This window comes from Dendropsophus ebraccatus, chromosome 1 (genome assembly GCF_027789765.1).
Source record: "Dendropsophus ebraccatus isolate aDenEbr1 chromosome 1, aDenEbr1.pat, whole genome shotgun sequence".
NCBI classification, from domain to species: domain Eukaryota; kingdom Metazoa; phylum Chordata; class Amphibia; order Anura; family Hylidae; genus Dendropsophus; species Dendropsophus ebraccatus.
This window is the reverse complement of record NC_091454.1, coordinates 187068358-187089446: the sequence shown is the minus strand read 5'-3', so window position 1 is coordinate 187089446 and position 21089 is coordinate 187068358.

The window sequence follows — 21089 nt, the reverse complement described above, 5'->3', positions numbered from 1 at the left end:
CTCTACTCTTTTTCTCTGTTTATTGTTTCACAAATCCTTCTTTTTTTTTGGAGAATGTTTCATATTTAACCTCACATGAGTTATGGGTCACAATGAGCATTTTAAATGAAACAAAAGAATCTGGCTATGTATCATCTATCCTAGGTGCTTAATCTATGGCTGATGCTATACGGCAACATGTGTAGCATGACGAGGTGCAGAGGTGAATCATGCAAAGTCATATGCAGCTATACATGGGACTAGCATGCACTTTTAGATAAGAGGTTTTTTTTTTCTGATGAAACTTGGAAATTGCATTTCTGTGAATTATTTTTAATACTTATTTAAAGGAGAAGCTTGGCAGCGGGGTAAAAATTCATTACGACAAGAGGTGGGGGGAAAATAAAAAAGCCAATATGTTTACCGCTCCCGCGGCCCGCACTGTGCCACATCATAGAGCTCCCGGACACCGCCTGCTGTCATCTTCTCCCGGGTTCTGGGTACATAACGACCCAGATTCAACATCACAGATAGGTGGGATTTAGCACACTCACCCCACTCACTGACCGGTTAGGCAAGGCATCCACCAGCTGGGTTGTGATGTAACCCCTTTTCTAAAGCAGAAGTCGACTTTCTGTAGCCTCAAAGCGACTCTGTACCCACGATCTGTCCCCCCCCAAACCACTTGTACCTTCGGATAGCTGCTTTTAAGTCAAGATCGGTCCTGGGGTCCGTTTGGCAGGTGATGCAGTAATTGTCCTAAAAAAACAACTTTTAAACTTGCAGCCCCGTGCCCAATGGGCGTGGCTTAGAATATCTGTGCCCTAACTTTGCACCACCCCTCTGTCCCTCCTCCCCACCCTCTTCATCATTAGGAATTCCACTGGAACATTTTCTCCATGCTGAACATTGCACAGGTGCCTTAACCATCCATGGGCTGCCGGGCTGACACATGTGGAGAATAGGAGACAATCTGCCTGGAGCATTCCTAATGATGAAGAGGGTGGGGAGGAGGGACAGAGAGGGTGTGCTAGCCTAATGCATAGACATTCTAAGCTCCGGCCATTGGGTACAAGGCTGCAAGTTTAAAAGTTGTTTTTTAGGACAATAACTGCATCACCTGCCGAACGGACCCCAGGACAGATCTTGGATTAAAAGCAGCTATCCGAAGGTACAAGCGGTTTGGGGGGGGGGGGGCAGATTGTGGGTACAGAGTCGCTTTAAAGGGGTTGTTTAGCGTGCAGAAAAATTATTAGCTCTTCTGCCCTCAAGCTCCCATTTCCACTCCTCTGCATGTTCCAGAACTATATTTCCGAGACAAGTTGGGACAGGTGCCAGTCGAAATCATTGTATGAAAGTAAAACCATGATGACCAATTGTTGCCAATGTTGCAGTGATATCCTGCAACTATTGAGCCTGATGTGCGGGCATCATTTTACCTAAGCACATTGATTGGGACTGGTACTTGCCCCTTCTTGTCTCTGCAGATATAAATGGAAGTGAGCGTAATGGATGATGAAACCATTTTTCAATCTGTTTTCTGAAAAATTAACACATATTGGTAAAAAAAGTTATTTTACTACTTTTATGTACTTTTTATGCCATCCTTTTGCTTCTGTCTGCAAACTGTCTGCTCTATTGTCACCATTAAGAGATGCAGTGGGATGACAATATAGGTGGCTGAATTCCCAGATAGACTGTACACCAACCAAACCAACCTGATAATTTTGTCATGTCTGGCTAACCGTCTTATGTGTATGGGGGCAACCTGACTGTCCCTTGCAGATCAACGATTGAGAATGTTATAGTTCAACAGTGGATTTTTTTCCTTTTCTACATTGGAAACACATGCATGCTTGGCTCAACCACTGTATGTGGAGATCAGGAGATCCCAGTCCTCATCTTCCTAAAGATGTGAAATCATAGTTAGGAGGTCCCTGTTCACATAAGATAGTTGCCCAGTCCTGTTAAAATGGTCAGATTTGGCCTACATTTGTCTAGTATAAATGATCAGGTAACTTTGCACACTCTCAATACTTTTTCTTAACAGGTTATAAAGCACAAACGCCATTGGCTCCTCTTCTCGCATGCGTACACTCCATTTTCTACCCAACTGCCCCTTTGTACCATCTACCAAGTCTACACTAATTCTTAAAGGGCTCTTGTACACAGTAATGGACCTATACAATATGGTGATGCAAAGACTGTACTACACAATAAGGAAAAAGTGCATTACTTATGAGGACTATGAGGCTACAGAATGGACCCACAAAGTTACATTGCACATATATTCTGAATTTCTGTGACATTATAATATAGTATTACTCAACAGGTGCCTATGTACACTGGATTCACTACTATGGGTCCAATGACAGTCTAATCTGTATGTGAATAAGACTTGGGCATGTTTGATCTCAATAAGCCCAGTCCTTTTGTATACCCAGAAGATAAGCTGCTGCCAGAACTGGCTGGCAGCAGCTAATTTCCTTTCTCCATTAAAATAAACATGCACACTTGGCCAAGCAGTACTGTCATGTTTATGGAAAGACTGGGAAAGATAGCTTTTGACTAAACGTGTATGGCCAGTTTGGCGGTCTTCTGTAAGTGGACTAAACCAACCTATTGGCTGGGATTTCTTCCTCTTCGGCAGTGGGCTAAATGCAAGTAATGTTTCCCATTTCTGGTGCGTGCCATCCAAAACAAGGTACATTCAACTTCACATCAGGACTGTGTGCATGAATAATGGTATTCTGCTAGTGATCTGGGTTTAAAGTTCAATGACATACAATATTGAATTTCTTCAAATATTGAGATTTTTTTTTTTTTATCCTTTCCCCAAAATATAATCACTGTGAGATCATAGGCTGTACATATATTGCTGGTAAATTACCAAGATTCCAAGAATATTTCAGGTTGATGTATCTATCAGCAACTAAGCCTTTAAGCAGAAGAGTAAAGAGAAGATACATATTTATACATATAACTAAATTGTGCAAGATTTCTATCATCATATCTATAAATAAGAGGATTCACCTTTGGAAACAAGTGAGTAACTACAGAATGTAGACCTTAATAAACCAAGGAAGTCCTAGGGCCACCTATGGCTACAGCAATATACTTAATGTCATACAAAACTTAAAGGGATTTTCCCAATGAAGAAAGTTGGTGACATCTGATACATACTGGTGATCACTTACTGGTTCCTGGAGCTGTGGTTGTGCTACGTACCATGTCCTATTACATACACTTTTCTACACTCTTAAGGGTACACCAAAAGATTACAGTTGAACTAAAATTTTGTGACCCTTTTAGTGGGTTCCATAAGGTGGACCTAACCAAGTGCAACAGGTTAATAGAACAATGGAGCTATTAGTATTTCTTTGTTAAACAGTACATTAAAAAAGATGGTCTATTATAAGTATGTTTAATTTCACATTATGGATCAGTTTAGGTTTATTTATCTTATGGGAAAACCCCTTCAAGCTAGTCATACATTTCAGATAGCTGTCAGCTAACTGCTATCTCTCCCAATCCCCACATACATATGTAAATGCATTGAGCAATGCATATGTCCTGAATAGCTAGAGGGGATAAGGCTACATTCACATGTCAGCATATTTTCAAGGATTCGTGATCAACATTTTTTTTTGTCAGCAATCCGGAAAAAAAAAGGGGGGGGAGGTATGTTATAAAATGATGTCACTAGCTGTCCCAACCAGCCAGGTGGAGCTTAAATGGTGATGTCACAGAATTGCCAAAAGCAATTGTGCATGGTTTTGCAGAGTCCTTAGGTGTTCGCAAAACGGGGAGACTCCCATAGACTTATATTGTAGTGCGGATTGCGGTTCCGCAAAAATACAATTAATGAGGAATAGTGTGTGCAGATCCGCAAATACTGAGAACTGCGGACATGTGACCAAGGCCTAAAGCTGCTACCAGACACCTCTGAATTAATAAAAGGACCAGGCATGAAATCTAGTATTTTTAATTATTCTTCCCCCCCCCCCTTCATTTGGGGGAGAGTAACACTTTTCTAATATGTATGCCCAGCCTAAAGCAAATCCGTCACCAATCTGGACATAGATATTGTGTAGGACTGACTGGTTGGCACTGCTGCGCTGAATCCAGTGGCGTCCTTCTTTTTGTAATCCGCCACACCATTCTGGAGATATGCCTGCTTGTTTAGATAATGTAAATTTGCTGGTCTGGTGCACTTGTGGCAGGCCCAGCGCCACTAATGCACCGTTTCCCTTCCCACTGATGGTACTGCCTAATCTGTTCTTCACCCAGATGGATAATCATTAGGCCATATCATTTGTGATAAGGGAAAGCATCACATTGGGGGTGATGGGCCTAAGTAAAAAATATTAGCATGGATTTCCACCACAGGTGGAGAGGCCTGGACATTCCTTTGGTTTGTGTAGTGAGGCTCAAAAATTCTCTTGGTCAGTGTAGTGAGGTCAAGGCATCTCCTTGGTCTGTACAATGAGGCACAGACAACCAATTGGTCAGTATAGTGAGGCCTGGGCATCACCTTGATCTGTATAGTGAGGCTCAGGCATCCCCTTGGTCTGTAAAGTGGGGCCCAGACATCCCCTTGGTCTGTATAGTGAGGCTCAGGCATCTCCTTGATCTGTATAGTTAGGCCCAGACACCCCCTTGGCCTGTAGAGTCAGACCCAGACATCCCCTTGGTCTGTATAGTGAGATCCAGACATCCCCTTGGTCTGTGCAGTGAGGCCCAGACATCCCCTTGGTCTGTGTAGTGAGGCCCAGACATCCCCTTGGTCTGTGTAGTGAGGCCCAGACATCCCCTTGGTCTGTGTAGTGAGGCCCAGACATCCCCTTGGTCTGTGTAGTGAGGCCCAGACATCCCCTTGGTCTGTGTAGTGAGGCCCAGACATCCCCTTGGTCTGTGTAGTGAGGTCCAGACATCCCCTTGGTCTGTGTAGTGAAGCCCAGACATCCCCTTGGTATGTGTAGTGAGGCCCAGACATCCCCTTGGTCTGTGTAGTGAAGCTCAGACATCCCCTTGGTCTGTGTAGTGAGGCCCAGACATCCCCTTGGTCTGTGTAGTGAAGCCCAGACATCCCCTTGGTCTGTGTAGAGAGGCCCAGACATCCCCTTGGTCTGTGTAGTGAGGCCCAGACATCCCCTTGGTCTGTGTAGTGAAGCCCAGACATCCCCTTGGTCTGTGTAGAGAGGCCCAGACATCCCCTTGGTCTGTGTAGTGAGGCCCAGACATCCCCTTGGTCTGTGTAATGAGGCCCAGACATCCGCTTGGTCTGTGTAATGAGGCCCAGACATCCCCTTGGTCTGTGTAATGAGGCCCAGACATCCCCTTGGTCAGTTTATATCTAGTCTGAGGTAACCTCTTGGCCTGACTGGTGAGGCCCAGGTTTCCCCTTGGCTGGTTGGTTGAGCCTCTGAGAATCCCTGCATAAGGCAGTTATCCAGCCCCATTGAAATTGTCAGGTTCAGCCAACATTAATGTAATGTATATGGGCAGCCCTAGGTTTAGAGCAAACCTGTTCAATACATCACCACCCCTCCGTAGGCAGATGTAGAATATATATTGAATATAATGCAGTCAGAAATGTTAGTACTCTGCATATTTTGGGTGTCTTACCTTCCTCTGGGTCTTTACACCCTGTGTGCTACCATCTGGTGCCTCTGTACAACACTGTATAATGGATATATTCTACCCTAGAAGCAATGCTGCCGGGGAGAATACATCCATAATAAGTCATCTGTTGGATTATGCTGTAGTTCTAGAAGAGTCATCTAGAACGAAACCTCAGCGTGAAATCAGAGGCATACAGGGATGCAGTAGGGTCTCAGAGACTCCTAAGGGTGTCGTAGATTTATTATACAGTAATATGACTGAGTACATGAGCATGGTTATAGACTGAATGCAGCCTATTATTCTGTGTTACCAGCCTTTTCACATAGGGAAAGGGCGAGTGCTGCATACTTCGATGAGAGAGAAATATCCGATCACTAACTTATCGCACATACCTACGGTCTTGAGAACCTCAGGGAACATATATAGACATATATGTATTCACTGACAGGCAGAAATTTTACTATATACACGTACGCCATGGTTCCTTCCCTCTAGCTTGCATGTCACAAGTTGTGCAGGTATTAGAAATTACCTGTCATTAGAAGAAACTCTTAACATGTCAAAAGTTTTGATCGGGTCTGAGTGTTCAGACCACAACTATTCATCACCTGCAGAGTGTTTTCACCCGACTCTGTGTTATGTGACCTTGACGGCCGTATAATATAAAGGCTCTATTACACAAAGCGATTATCGGCCATATTCAGATCAGCCGATAATTGCTTTGTGTAATAGAAGACAACGATCAGCCGACATGCACATTGTTGGTTAGTTGGTTAGCCAGAATCCTACTCCACACCGACGAGGGGCAAATACCCCGAAACAGCTGTCTGCGGATAGATGCCTGGCAGCTCTCTGTGGCCCCTTTCCCGCACTTACCCACTCGCTGTTGGCGTGTGTAATAGCGCCAGCAGCGAGTGGTAAAGCAATATCAAGCTCCTCTGAATCAGTCCGTGTAATAGGGCCTTAAGTCTATGTGGCAATCCAGATCCATAGAGGACACAGAGTGAGAGGAGGAATGCATGGCAGTGCTGGCTCGTTCTCCTAATCATTTGCAATCTGAACATTCAGACCCTAGTCGATTAAACCTTTTGACATGTCTCTCTGACAAGTCAAAAAACTTTTTTAATGACAGTGCCCATTTAAGTTATAAAGGCCCTATATGCACTGGAGAAAACTGGTAAAACCGAACAGGAGGTCGTCAGGACTGGCCTACTGTATTCGGCTCTGTGCACACGGAGCAAAAGTGGTGGGACTAACCGCGCTGAAGAATGAACATGTTCATTCTGCAGCGCGGAGAGAGAAGAATCTCCTATAGACTTTCATTATGACAGGGAGGCTGGCAGCATTCCGCGGCAGAATTCTGCCACTTTTGCTCCGAGTGCACGGAGCCTTATGTTGACAGATGCCAGCAGGACTGGCCTACTGTATTATGTTGACAGATGCCAGCAGGACTGGCCTACTGTATTATGTTGACCGATACCGGCAGGACTGGCCTACTGTATTATGTTGACCGATACCGGCAGGACAGGCCTACTGTATTATGTTGACCGATGACGGCAGGACTGGCCTACTGTATTATGTTGACAGGGGCCGGCAGGACTAGCCTACTGTATTATGTTGACAGGGCCGGGAGGACTGGTTTACTGTGATAGGTTGAAAGGGGCCGGCAGGACTGGCCTACTGTATTATGTTGACAGGGATCGGAGGAAAAGGACTAGACATATTGAATTCTATATACTTAGGGTAATAAGAGATGTCTGGCAGTGGCTTCTCCGTTTCCTTTCATCCAGAAAACATGAAAACTTGACAAAGTATATAACAAAATAGCTGTTGGTCAAACGTGTGTCCATGTAAGTATTTAGCTCCCTAAAGACCTCGTACACTCAACAGAGCAAACCCTCTGTAGACCTATTAAAATGGAGAGATACAAAAGTCCGGCATGGCCGTATAACCTTCTGCGGACGCTGCATTTCAGCTCATACTAGGTTGTACAGCACTCTACAGCCGTGTGCATGAGCCCCAAGCTGAACTTTCGCAAGCTTTGTCCTATAGGACTAGTGTTCAAATCTAATTCAAATCATATCGTAAAAAATAAAAAAAAATTATATGGAAGAAAAAAAGCAAGTTCACATATTTGACACTTGCGTGTTGAACGTCTCTTCTTGCAATTCACAGCGTATGCTGCACGGTCTCTGGAAAAAAAATAATATCTGTGTTTGTAAAGAGAGAGTGTGGGTAACACATAGAAATGGTGTTACCACCACTGTGTATTCACATGGCACAGCTCCTACCCAACACCTTATAATTAAAGCTGAGATGAAGCAGTTGACATTGCAGGACTGTGAGCAGGGGGAGAAAAAGGAAAGAAAAAAAAAAAAGAAAAAAAACCCTGATATTTCTTCAGGCTGCATTCTGCTTCTTTAAAGAGAGAGACGGCCTGCCTGGAAAGGCTTTTAATGCGAGATCTCCTCTGGCTGACGTTTTGACAGCTTTCCTGCGACGTGACGTGTGATTTTTGTACAAATTTCAAAACTAATAAATCCAGCTGTCAGGGCGGAAACTTTAAAAGAAGCCGGGCCCAGCGGGTAAGGCTTAACAGAACTCAACTTGATGAGGCTGTAGGATGGAGAATTATGTCTGTCACAATCCTCCCACATTATTTTCACAGAAATGTTTGGCAACTGAGACATAAATGTCTCTAGCAGAAAAAAAAAAAAAAAAGAATGAAAAGAAAAGGAAAAAACCAGGAAGCAGAGACTGTTAATAATCCGAGAGTAACAACAAATATCTATTCTGTTTGTCACCATTTTTTGGCACGGAGAAGATCCTGGGAAATAGATGAAATCTTTCTAATGTAAAAGATCCAGAGACTTATGTTTGTTATTATGTATATGTATGCAATAATATATATACCTATGGATACACTCCCCGGAATACGCTATATCCTAGCATACACTAGCAGTCTGTAGTTATGGGACTTGTTATTCCAAAAGAGCTGAAGAGCTGTAAATTGCTTACATTTCATAAACAGCACCGAAGACATCCTAGTATTTCACGACATGCAGCCGTTTGTGAATAAGAAATAAGAATATGCAGTCTGCAATGTTTGTCGCTAAGGCCTCAGAATGCAAAGCAAACTCTATAAGACTTGTATTGTCTTGCCGCTCAGGAATAACTCTGCTCAGTTACTCAATTAGGACTTGATGTGTGTGTGGGGAGGATAAACAGGTCCATGCACAGTAAATATATTTTACTTAAAGGGAATATATCGTTTTTTTGTGTTTTTTTTTTTTTTTACTGATTAGAAAGCATGTGTGTACCTGCCTCAATGACGGTGGTAAAGTTGGCCAAACCAGCCAGTTTCTGCAAGTTTGATCAACTATCCATAGTGAAAGCCTCTGAACCCAATTCACTCCAGCTCAAACCTTATATAACTGCAAGAAGGTCAAGCAAAGCCAAGAGAAGTTTTTGTCTCTTCAGTGCCTCTGAACCTATTACTGATTAGAACCTTCCAATGGGCGTTATTTGGTACTCAAACGCCCATTGTTTTGAGTATAATATAACAGGCGTTGTTTAACATACTTTGGCTATGTTCCCACTTTGGCAATATATCAGGTAGAGGCAGCGATCTAGTTAAATAAACAGCCACTAATAATGATCATGATCATTATTAGCGGCCGTCTATGTTACGAGACGGTCACCTTCACAGATATTTTCCCAAAGTGGAAACATAGCCTTAGGCATCCGTCATTGCAGTGAGCGCCATTGGTACATTATTTAAGTTTAGGCTGAATGATCGCAGCTTTTAACACCCTTTTGGTTGTTGCTATTTTTAAAGGTCCATTGAATTTGGTTGGAAAGATGGTGAAAGGACGGCCAAAAAAAATTCAGTGTGTGATCAATTTAAAATAAGGGTAATTTTTTTGCTAAATAACGGACAACAATAAATGTCCTGAACATTAATTGGACGGCTGCTGTGAACAACGGACGGTATTCTATGCATTTTGTGAACCAACAGCAATTGATTCAATAGACTGCAATGGAAATTATGGCCATCCCATGTGGGCATGGTTTCATTTTTGTGCTGCTTTCACAATTTTAGTACCAGTCTCAATGACAGGAGTAAAGTTGGCCAAACCAGCCAGTTTCTCCAAGTTCGATCAATCATCCCTAGTGTAAGACTCTGAACCCAATTCACTTCGGCTCAAACATTAAATACCAGCAAGAAAGTCAAGCAAAGTCAAGAGAAGCTTTTGCCTCTTCGATGCCTCTGAACCTTAACCAGTATTAGTCAACTTGCTACCAGTATTTCACCACTTATTGTCAGGAGTAATTCCTGCACTTTGTATCACTGGGACAGTGACAAAATGTGTGTTACTAAGGGACATTGGGTTTGCAACACCACCTTTCCATGTGATATGATAGAGGCACTAAGAAACCCAGCTAGCCTGCAACTTAGCACATCTATCTAGACCACAAGACCAACCTTGTGGAACCTGCTTATTCTTGCATCCTTTCCCTCAGATGTAGAGACACCCCTTGCTAATTGAGGGTGTCTCTACACAGTCTGACACTGTCTGCAGTGATGGAATAATGTAAGATAATGTAATGTCATATGCATATGAACCCTAAGGGCAGTACAGATAGTTACTTTTTGACATGAATGTCATAGGTGTCAAATAACTTAAATTACCAAAAATATGCATAGGTTTTCAAAGCTGTACAAGAACTGATTTTCTCACTCTCTTCAAATACCAAAATGGTCTACAAGTAATGAATTTTACTTTATGTATAGAAACACTATTGGTTTCCTTTAATGAAATGCTAATTTCAAGGTTTTCAGGGAAAAACACTACTGATAGCCTATCCACTGGATAGACTAGAAAGCCAATACCAAGCACTCCCACCTATCTGCTGTTTAGCTCCTGCATTAGGGTGCCCTCACACATACTTTTTGTCTGGTGTTTTTAAGGCAAAAAAATAAAACGCCCAAGAAAAACGCCTGTGCCACACACATTTTTTCTGGCGTTTTTTTTTCTGCTGTTTTCGACTTTGTGTGAATGACCTAGCTGCTGGACCACAAAAGCTGACAAAAACGCCAGGAAAAAAAAAAAACGCCATATGCAAAGCAATTTTTGAGATAACCAGAGCATGCAAACAGGACAGAGAGCAGTGAGTAGTCACGTCCAGATGACTAGTTCATGGCTCTCCCCATGCCTTGCGTGCGGTATTGGGCTATGTTCACATCACGTATGAGACCGGCCGTTCCGTGACCCCGCCGGGTCACAGAACGGCCGGTCTCTGGCCGGATCATCTTGGCCGGTACTTAAGTACCGGCCGGATGATCTTTCCAGCCACAGAGCTCTGATGCGGGCGCATCAGCGCGCGCTCGCATTAGAGCTTACCGGAGCCGCTCGCTTCACTGTGTGAACTGACAGGGCTTTCTGCGGCCTGAATTCACTGAATCCAGCTGTCAGGTGCGTGCAGCCATTCTGGGAGCCCAATGGTTTCCTTTAAAATGGCCAAAAACAGACATTGTGTGATTGTGGCCCTCTTATGCAATCTATCTCTGAAGGTCTCCAGACATTTTAGACAAAAGTCAGCCGAACCTGCCTACTTTGACGGGTTTAGCCAACTGTCTAAAGGGTATGGTGGGTGACCAACCCTCCCTGGACAGATGACGTTGGGGAATAGGAGGGTTGGTTATGTTGCATTTTAAGCTATCTGGCTATGCAGAACCTTCATGTGTATGGGGAGATAGCTGTTGGCCAAACAAGCATTCGGCTGACATAACATGTAAAAGCATATGGCCAATGTTAGGTGAGGTAACTGATGGTAAGAGCCAGTGACCACATCGAAGAATAGTAGCAATCATCAGCTGCCAGAACCAAGTGCAGCTGTGGTGTCCCACCACGGGTGTTGCTATTGGTTACACCCTTCACAAAAGCCTGTACTTATTGTAAGTAAGTGGTGATGAAGTAGTGATAAAGTTTCAACACTAGATGTCGCTATTGTAGGTATATGTACTCAGTTGCTGCACAACTGAAGTATAAAAAAGGGTTGTTGTTTGCTTAAGTGTCACATGGATCTGTGAACCTATGAGAGTATCCTCTTTTGTCCTATCATCTCTTTCTTTGCTTCTTCTTTATGCACTGTTCACCCATTCACAGCACACCTTACAGGGAGTTGTAGATGGGAGATGGGAGAGGAAGTGTAGAGGTCTTTTTGTATTGGACGTTGTAGGGGAAGGAAGCTAGAACGCTCCCTACAGTGGTTCATTTGGGCCCTGGCCCTCTGTCAGGTCCCCAGCAGTAGTCTTAGTCAGGTTCCTGTATGGTGAGGAAGCAAGACAAGACGCATCTAACAGTTTCTCTTCAAGTAACCTTACTCAGCACTATGCAGTGTTAAACCCCTTACAGGAGAGGACAAGTCAGAGATTATCTCAACCCACGCCGAGGACTAGGAGAGTCACAGTGCAGGACAGTATCCACAAAGGCAGAAAGATAGGAACTGATCCGGATAGAGCAAAGTTGCTAGAAACCTATGAACTCTATCTCGCAGCACGGTTGTCAGCAGGAAACCCTCAGCAGTCCGCTCATCCCAGGTAACAGGGTCTGGGGCTTTTGTCAACCTCTAGGACGGGTCCCCCGACATTGGTAGGGCAACAGTTGGTCCATTCCGACCAAGGTCGATGCATGGGCACAAGTATTCTCTCTCAAGTATTCTTATATCTCTACCTCATCCTCCAACATCTCAGTAGAGCACAGTACTACTTGGGTTGGGACTCTCATGACATCCTCCTCTCTGCTTCTCTGATCCTTCTATATACCTCTCAGCACGCAAGTCAGCATGACTGTACAACTCACTATGCTCTCATCACAGATCTGGATCCTGTACTATCAAGTGTCTTATCAAGTGTAAAGCAAGTGTCAAAGCACAGTCGTATTTTCTGCTGCACACAAGTACTTTCAGAGTAAACGAGATATTATTTATGGTAAAGAGACTCATGATTCTTTCCACCGCACCAACACAGTATACACACACTCCTTGGGACATTTCCCCTTTCTGTGGGTAGCACTGCCAATAGTCCAGGTGGGTCAATACTCCACTCTGGACCACAACCCAAGGGACCCCCTCAGCAGCCCGGCAGGTCACTGACCACAGGGGAACAAGGTGTATCCGGCCCTTTAAAATAACCAGCACTGACATCACGACACAACATCCTAGGGTCCGGCTACACCTCCGCCAACCACCAAAAGAATGGCGTTACACTCTACCACCTGGCAAGTGACCGGCCGTCCCTCCGCCATAGCACCACAGGGGCACACCACACAGCCTTTGGCCACAGCTGTCAAAGACCACAGAGCACCCCATAGGTGTAACCCCACTGTAACCTATCTTCTTATAAGGCCCAAGGCATGACACACCAATAATGATAAATGTCTCTCCCTGTGTGAGTGCAAAGTTAAATGGCCCCACTTGGGGAATTGGGAACCATCTGTCAGTCCAGTTATTTCCAGCCCCGGCTGACATGGTTATCTAATATTATCTACTGCAGGAGCTGTTTTTCCTTTACCTCCATGAAAGTTTTGGAGAAGTGATTAATTTTAGGTGTTAAACTAAAGCACAACACAAATATGTAATGGTAGATTAAACTCCGGAGGGTTTAGACAGCCGCCTGACACAAAACATTAACATGTGCAAACTAGCGAAATCTAATTAAGTGTTTTGTACAATGCCATATTAATCCACCATTTTCCTGTAAAATGTCTTGTACTTACATGACGAGTGACAATGCCCCATTAACAATTACTCCACGGTCCTGTTGCCATATGATTCCAGTCCCCTTTTATTATACCCTTGTATAGACGGTAGTTAAACGAGGACGCTTTGGAGGAACTTATGTTGCTAAAGGGCCCAGAAATGCCAAATATGTTAATGAATAGGTTTTACAGATAATTAAATCAGTAAAGTGTCAGTCTCTCTGGCTGCTTCCATATCACATGACATCATTACAGAAGTCTTACTTTCCAGTCCTTGTGGCTTTACTATATAGGATAACACAGATTGCTTTATCCATCCCAGAAGGTTTGATTTTAAAGGCTTCTAGAGAACACGGATCTTTAGCTGCACTAGAATATGCCGACGTGTCAGACGTGTCCCTTGACAATAAGCTGATCACAAAACGTCTCCCTGCTGTGATCTATGAGGAAACCCGGATGTAAGCATTTAATTTCCCTACAGCGCCACCACAGGGGAAATTAAGTATCACATATTGTCCTTTCAAATGAATAGGTCATCAGTGTAATGCAGGGCAGTACAGGACAGGTCTTCTAGAGTAGGAGACGCTCGATCACCATTCTCCATATGAGGTTCCTGAACAGATTATCCTACACTATTAATGGGGTTATCCAGCAAAAATCTTTTTCTTTTTTTTTTTAAATCAACTGGTTTCAAAAAGATTTGTAATTTACTTCTATTTAAAATTCTCAAGTCTTCTCATACTTATCAGCTCCTGTATGTCCTGCAGGAAATGGTGTATTACTTTCAGTCTGACACGGTGCTCTTTGCTGACATCTGGACAGAGACTGTCCAAAACAGTAGCAAATCCCCATAGAAAACCTCTTTTGCTCTGGGCAGTTCCTGTCTCGAACAGAGGTGGCAACAGAGAGCACTGTGTTAGATGGAAAAGTAAACATTTCCTGCAGGACATACAGCAGCTGATAAGTATGGGAAGACTTGAGATTTTTAAAAAGAAGTAAATTAGAATTTCTATATCATTTTCTGAAATCAGTTGATTTAAAAAAAAAAAATTCATTGGATAACCCCTTTAAAGCGTGACTGTCACTTCAGAAAACTTTTGACATGTCATTGAGACGGGAGAAGACGCACTGCAGCGGTTTTGTGATCAGTCATGTGAGTCACATGATCAGTCGGACTAACAATGGATCTCTATGGAGCCTGACTGATCAGCTTGACTGATAATGTGACTGAGAGCCAGGAGAGGACAAACTGCAGCATGCCTTCTCCCGGCTCTATCTCCCAATCGGTATGGGTCGGAACACTTAGACCAAGGCCGATTAAAACTTTTCACATGTTTCTATGACATGTCAAAAGTTTTCTGGAGTGACAGTGATACTTTCAATATAACAAGTCCCACCTATCAGCTGAACTGGGATACTGTCAGCCTTATTCACTTGGGGCCACTCTTCATGTTGAAATAAATAGAAAATTGGCTGCATGCAAAATCTATAGAAATTATAGGAAGAGCCAAGTGGTTTGCCATAAGTTTATGAGAGGAATATTCCTGTAAGACTTGCACCCATAAGTCCTATATTTGATCAGGTGGACAGGCAGTTAGTGTGATGTAAAAGATCAGCGAGTGGGAGGCCGAGGCTTCACGATGGGGTAGCTGTCCGGGGTTTTCCTTGGCCAGCAGAAAAACCTAAAATCGGCCCTGATACAGTGGGTGGGAATACACAGTATACAGACAAGGAGACAAGTAGGTAGTTATAGCTGTGCCTTTATTAATAACATGTACAGACCAGAAGGCAGTTCTGTTTCTGCCTGAATTATTTACAGAAGACAAGCAGGTAGTTCTATCTGTGCCTCCATTATTTACAGCAGAAGACAAGCAGGTAGTTCTATATGTGCCTCCATTATCTACAGAGGAAAACAAGCAGGCAGTTATATCTGTGCCTCCATTATCTACAGAGGAAGACAAGCAGGTAGTTCTAAATATGCCTTCATTATTAACAGCAGAAGACAAGCAGGTAGTTCTATCTATGCCTCCATTATTAACAGCAGAAGACAAGCAGGTAGTTCTATCTATGCCTCCATTATTTACAGCAGAAGACAAGCAGGTAGTTCTATGTGTGCCTCTATCATTTACAGCAGAAGAGAAGCAGGTAGTTCTATATGTGCATCCAATATCTACAGCAGAAGACAAGAAGGTAGTTCTATCTGTGCCTCCATTATCTACAGAGGAAGACAAGGAGGTAGTTCTATCTATGCCTCCATTATTAACAGCAGAAGACAAGCAGGTAGTTCTATCTATGCCTCCATTATTTACAGCAGAAGACAAGCAGGTAGTTCTATCTATGCATCCATTATCTACAGCAGAAGACAAGCAGGTAGTTCTATCTGTGCCTCCATTATGTACAGCAGAAGACAACCAGGTAGTTCTATCTGTGCCTCCATTATCTACAGCAGAAGACAAGCAGGTAGTTCTATCTATGCCTCCATTATTAACAGCAGAACACAAGCAGGTAGTTCTATCTATGCCTCCATTATTTACAGCAGAAGACAAGCAGGTAGTTCTATTTATGTCTCCATTACTTACAGCAGAAGACAAGCAGGTAGTTCTATCTGTGCCTACATTATTTACAGCAGAAGAGAAGCAGGTAGTTCTATGTGTGCCTCTATCATTTACAGCAGAAGATAAGCAGGTAGTTCTATATGTGCATCCATTATCTACAGCAGAAGACAAGCAGGTAGTTCTATCTGTGCCTCCATTATCTACAGAGGAAGACAAGCAGGTAGTTCTATCTATGCCTCCATTATTAACAGCAGAAGACAAGCAGGTAGTTCTATCTATGCCTCCATTATTTACAGCAGAAGACAAGCAGGTAGTTCTATCTATGCATCCATTATCTACAGCAGAAGACAAGCAGGTAGTTCTATCTGTGCCTCCATTATCTACAGCAGAAGACAACCAGGTAGTTCTATCTGTGCCTCCATTATCTACAGCAGAAGACAAGCAGGTAGTTCTATCTGTGCCTACATTATCTACAGCAGAAGACAACCAGGTAGTTCTATGTGTGCCTCTATCATTTACAGCAGAAGACAAGCAGGTAGTTCTATGTGTGCCTCTATCATTTACAGCAGAAGACAAGTAGGTATTTTTATCTGTGCCTCCATTATCTACAGAAGAAGACAAGCAGGTAGTTTTATATGTGCATCCATTATCTACAGCAGAAGACAAGCAGGTAGTTCTATCTGTGCCTCCATTATCTACAGCAGAAGACAAGCAGGTAATTCTATCTGTGCCTACATTATCTACAGCAGAAGACAAGCAGGTAGTTCTATGTGTGCCTCTATCATTTACAGCAGAAGAGAAGCAGGTAGTTCTATATGTGCATCCATTATCTACAGCAGAAGACAAGCAGGTAGTTCTATCTGTGCCTCCATTATCTACAGCAGAAGACAAGCAGGTTGTTCTATATGTGCATCCATTATCTACAGCAAAAGACAAGCAGGTAGTTCTATATGTGCATCCATTATCTACAGCAGAAGACAAGCAGGTAGTTCTATATGTGCCTCCATTATCTACAGAGGAAGACAAGCAGGTAGTTCTATCTATGCCTCCATTATTAACAGCAGAAGACAAGCAGGTAGTTCTATCTATGCCTCCATTATTTACAGCAGAAGACAAGCAGGTAGTTCTATCTATGCCTCCATTATTTACAGCAGAAGACAAGCAGGTAGTTCTATCTGTGCCTACATTATTTACAGCAGAAGAGAAGCAGGTAGTTCTATGTGTGCCTCTATCATTTACAGCAGAAGAGAAGCAGGTAGTTCTATATGTGCATCCATTATCTACAGCAGAAGACAAGCAGGTAGTTCTATCTGTGCCTCCATTATCTACAGAGGAAGACAAGAAGGTAGTTCTATCTATGCCTCCATTATTAACAGCAGAAGACAAGCAGGTAGTTCTATCTATGCCTCCATTATTTACAGCAGAAGACAAGCAGGTAGTTCTATCTATGCATCCATTATCTACAGCAGAAGACAAGCAGGTAGTTCTATCTGTGCCTCCATTATCTACAGCAGAAGACAAGCAGGTAGTTCTATCTGTGCCTCCATTATCTACAGCAGAAGACAAGCAGGTAGTTCTATCTGTGCCTACATTATCTACAGCAGAAGACAAGCAGGTAGTTCTATCTGTGCCTCCATTATCTACAGAGGAAGACAAGCAGGTAGTTCTATCTATGCCCCCATTATTAACAGCAGAAGACAAACAGGTAGTTCTATCTATGCCTCCATTATTTACAGCAGAAGACAAGCAGGTAGTTCTATCTATGCATCCATTATCTACAGCAGAAGACAAGCAGGTAGTTCTCTCTGTGCCTCCATTATCTACAGCAGAAGACAACCAGGTAGTTCTATCTGTGCCTCCATTATCTACAGCAGAAGACAAACAGGTAGTTCTATCTGTGCCTACATTATCTACAGCAGAAGACAACCAGGTAGTTCTATGTGTGCCTCTATCATTTACAGCAGAAGACAAGCAGGTAGTTCTGTGTGCCTCTATCATTTACAGCAGAAGACAAGTAGGTATTTCTATCTGTGCCTCCATTATCTACAGAAGAAGACAAGCAGGTAGTTCTATATGTGCATCCATTATCTACAGCAAAAGACACGCAGGTAGTTCTATATGTGCATCCATTATCTACAGCAGAAGACAAGCAGGTAGTTCTATCTGTGCCTCCATTATCTACAGCAGAAGACAAGCAGGTAGTTCTATGTGTGCCTCTATCATTTACAGCAGAAGAGAAGCAGGTAGTTCTATATGTGCATCCATTATCTACAGCAGAAGACAAGCAGGTAGTTCTATCTGTGCCTCCATTATCTACAGCAGAAGAGAAGCAGGTAGTTCTATGTGTGCCTCTATCATTTACAGCAGAAGAGAAGCAGGTAGTTCTATATGTGCATCCATTATCTACAGCAGAAGACAAGCAGGTAGTTCTATCTGTGCCTCCATTATCTACAGAGGAAGACAAGCAGGTAGTTCTATCTATGCCTCCATTATCTACAGCAGAAAACAAGCAGGTAGTTCTATCTATGCCTCCATTATTTACAGCAGAAGACAAGCAGGTAGTTCTATCTATGCATCCATTATCTACAGCAGAAGACAAGCAGGTAGTTCTATCTGTGCCTCCATTATCTACAGCAGAAGACAACCAGGTAGTTCTATCTGTGCCTCCATTATCTACAGCAGAAGACAAGCAGGTAGTTCTATCTGTGCCTACATTATCTACAGAGGAAGACAAGCAGGTAGTTCTATCTATGCCTCCATTATCTACAGCAGAAAACAAGCAGGTAGTTCTATCTATGCCTCCATTATTTACAGCAGAAGACAAGCAGGTAGTTCTATCTATGCATCCATTATCTACAGCAGAAGACAAGCAGGTAGTTCTATCTGTGCCTCCATTATCTACAGCAGAAGACAACCAGGTAGTTCTATCTGTGCCTCCATTATCTACAGCAGAAGACAAGCAGGTAGTTCTATCTGTGCCTACATTATCTACAGCAGAAGACAACCAGGTAGTTCTATGTGTGCCTCTATCATTTACAGCAGAAGACAAGCAGGTAGTTCTATGTGTGCCTCTATCATTTACAGCAGAAGACAAGTAGGTAGTTCTATCTGTGCATCCATTATCTACAACAGAAGACAAGCAGGTAGTTCTATCTGTGACTCCATTATCTACAGAAAAATAGCAGGTAGTTCTATCTATGCCTCCATTATTAACAGCAGAAGACAAGCAGGTAGTTCTATCTATGCCTCAATTATTTACAGCAGAAGACAAGCAGGTATTTCTATCTGTGCCTCCATTATCTACAGCAGAAGACAAGCAGGTAGTTCTATCTGTGCCTACATTATCTACAGCAGAAGACAACCAGGTAGTTCTATGTGTGCCTCTATCATTAATTACAGCAGAAGACAAGCAGGTAGTTCTATGTGTGCCTCTATCATTTACAGCAGAAGACAAGTAGGTAGTTCTATATGTGCATCCATTATCTACAACAGAAGACAAGCAGGTAGTTCTATCTGTGCCTCCATTATCTACAGAAGAAGACAAGCAGGTAGTTCTATATGTGCATCCATTATCTACAGCAAAAGACAAGCAGGTAGTTCTATATGTGCATCCATTATCTACAGCAGAAGACAAGCAGGTAGTTCTATCTATGCATCCATTATCTACAGCAGAAGACAAGCAGGTAGTTCTATCTGTGCCTACATTATCTACAGCAGAAGACAAGCAGGTAGTTCTATGTGTGCCTCTATCATTTACAGCAGAAGAGAAGCAGGTAGTTCTATATGTGCATCCATTATCTACAGCAGAAGACAAGCAGGTAGTTCTATCTGTGCCTCCATTATCTACAGAGGAAGACAAGCAGGTAGTTCTATCTATGCCTCCATTATTAACAGCAAAAGACAAGCAGGTAGTTCTATCTATGCCTCCATTATTTACAGCAGAAGACAAGCAGGTAGTTCTATCTTTGCATCCATTATCTACAGCAGAAGACAAGCAGGTAGTTCTATCTGTGCCTCCATTATCTACAGAGGAAGACAAGCAGGTAGTTCTATCTATGCCTCCATTATTTACAGCAGAAGACAAGCAGGTAGTTCTATCTATGCATCCATTATCTACAGCAGAAGACAAGCAGGTAGTTCTATATGTGCATCCATTATCTACAGCAGAAGACAAGCAGGTAGTTCTATCTGTGCCTCCATTATCTACAGAGGAAGACAAGCAGGTAGTTCTATCTATGCCTCCATTATTAACAGCAGAAGACAAGCAGGTAGTTCTATCTATGCCTCCATTATTTACAGCAGAAGACAAGCAGGTAGTTCTATCTATGCATCCATTATCTACAGCAGAAGACAAGCAGGTAGTTCTATCTGTGCCTCCATTATCTACAGCAGAAGACAACCAGGTAGTTCTATCTGTGCCTCCATTATCTACAGCAGAAGACAAGCAGGTAGTTCTATCTGTGCCTACATTATCTACAGCAGAAGACAACCAGGTAGTTCCATGTGTGCCTCTATCATTTACAGCAGAAGACAAGCAGGTAGTTCTATGTGTGCCTCTATCATTTACAGCAGAAGACAAGTAGGTAGTTCTATCTGTGCATCCATTATCTACAACAGAAGACAAGCAGGTAGTTCTATCTGTGCCTCCATTATCTACAGAAGAATAGCAGGTAGTTCTATCTATGCCTCCATTATTAACAGCAGAAGACAAGCAGGTAGTTCTATCTATGCCTCAATTATTTACAGCAGAAGACAAGCAGGTAGTTCTATCTATGCCTCCATTATTTACAGCAGAAGACAAGCAGGTAGTTCTATCTGTGCCTACATTATTAACAGCAGAAGAGAAGCAGGTAGTTCTATGTGTGCCTCTATCATTTACAGCAGAAGAGAAGCAGGTAGTTCTATATGTGCATCCATTATCTACAGCAGAAGACAAGCAGGTAGTTCTATCTGTGCCTCCATTATCTACAGAGGAAGACAAGCAGGTAGTTCTATCTATGCCTCCATTATTAACAGCAGAAGACAAGCAGGTAGTTCTATCTATGCCTCCATTATTTACAGCAGAAGACAAGCAGGTAGTTCTATCTATGCATCCATTATCTACAGCAGAAGACAAGCAGGTATTTCTATCTGTGCCTCCATTATCTACAGCAGAAGACAACCAGGT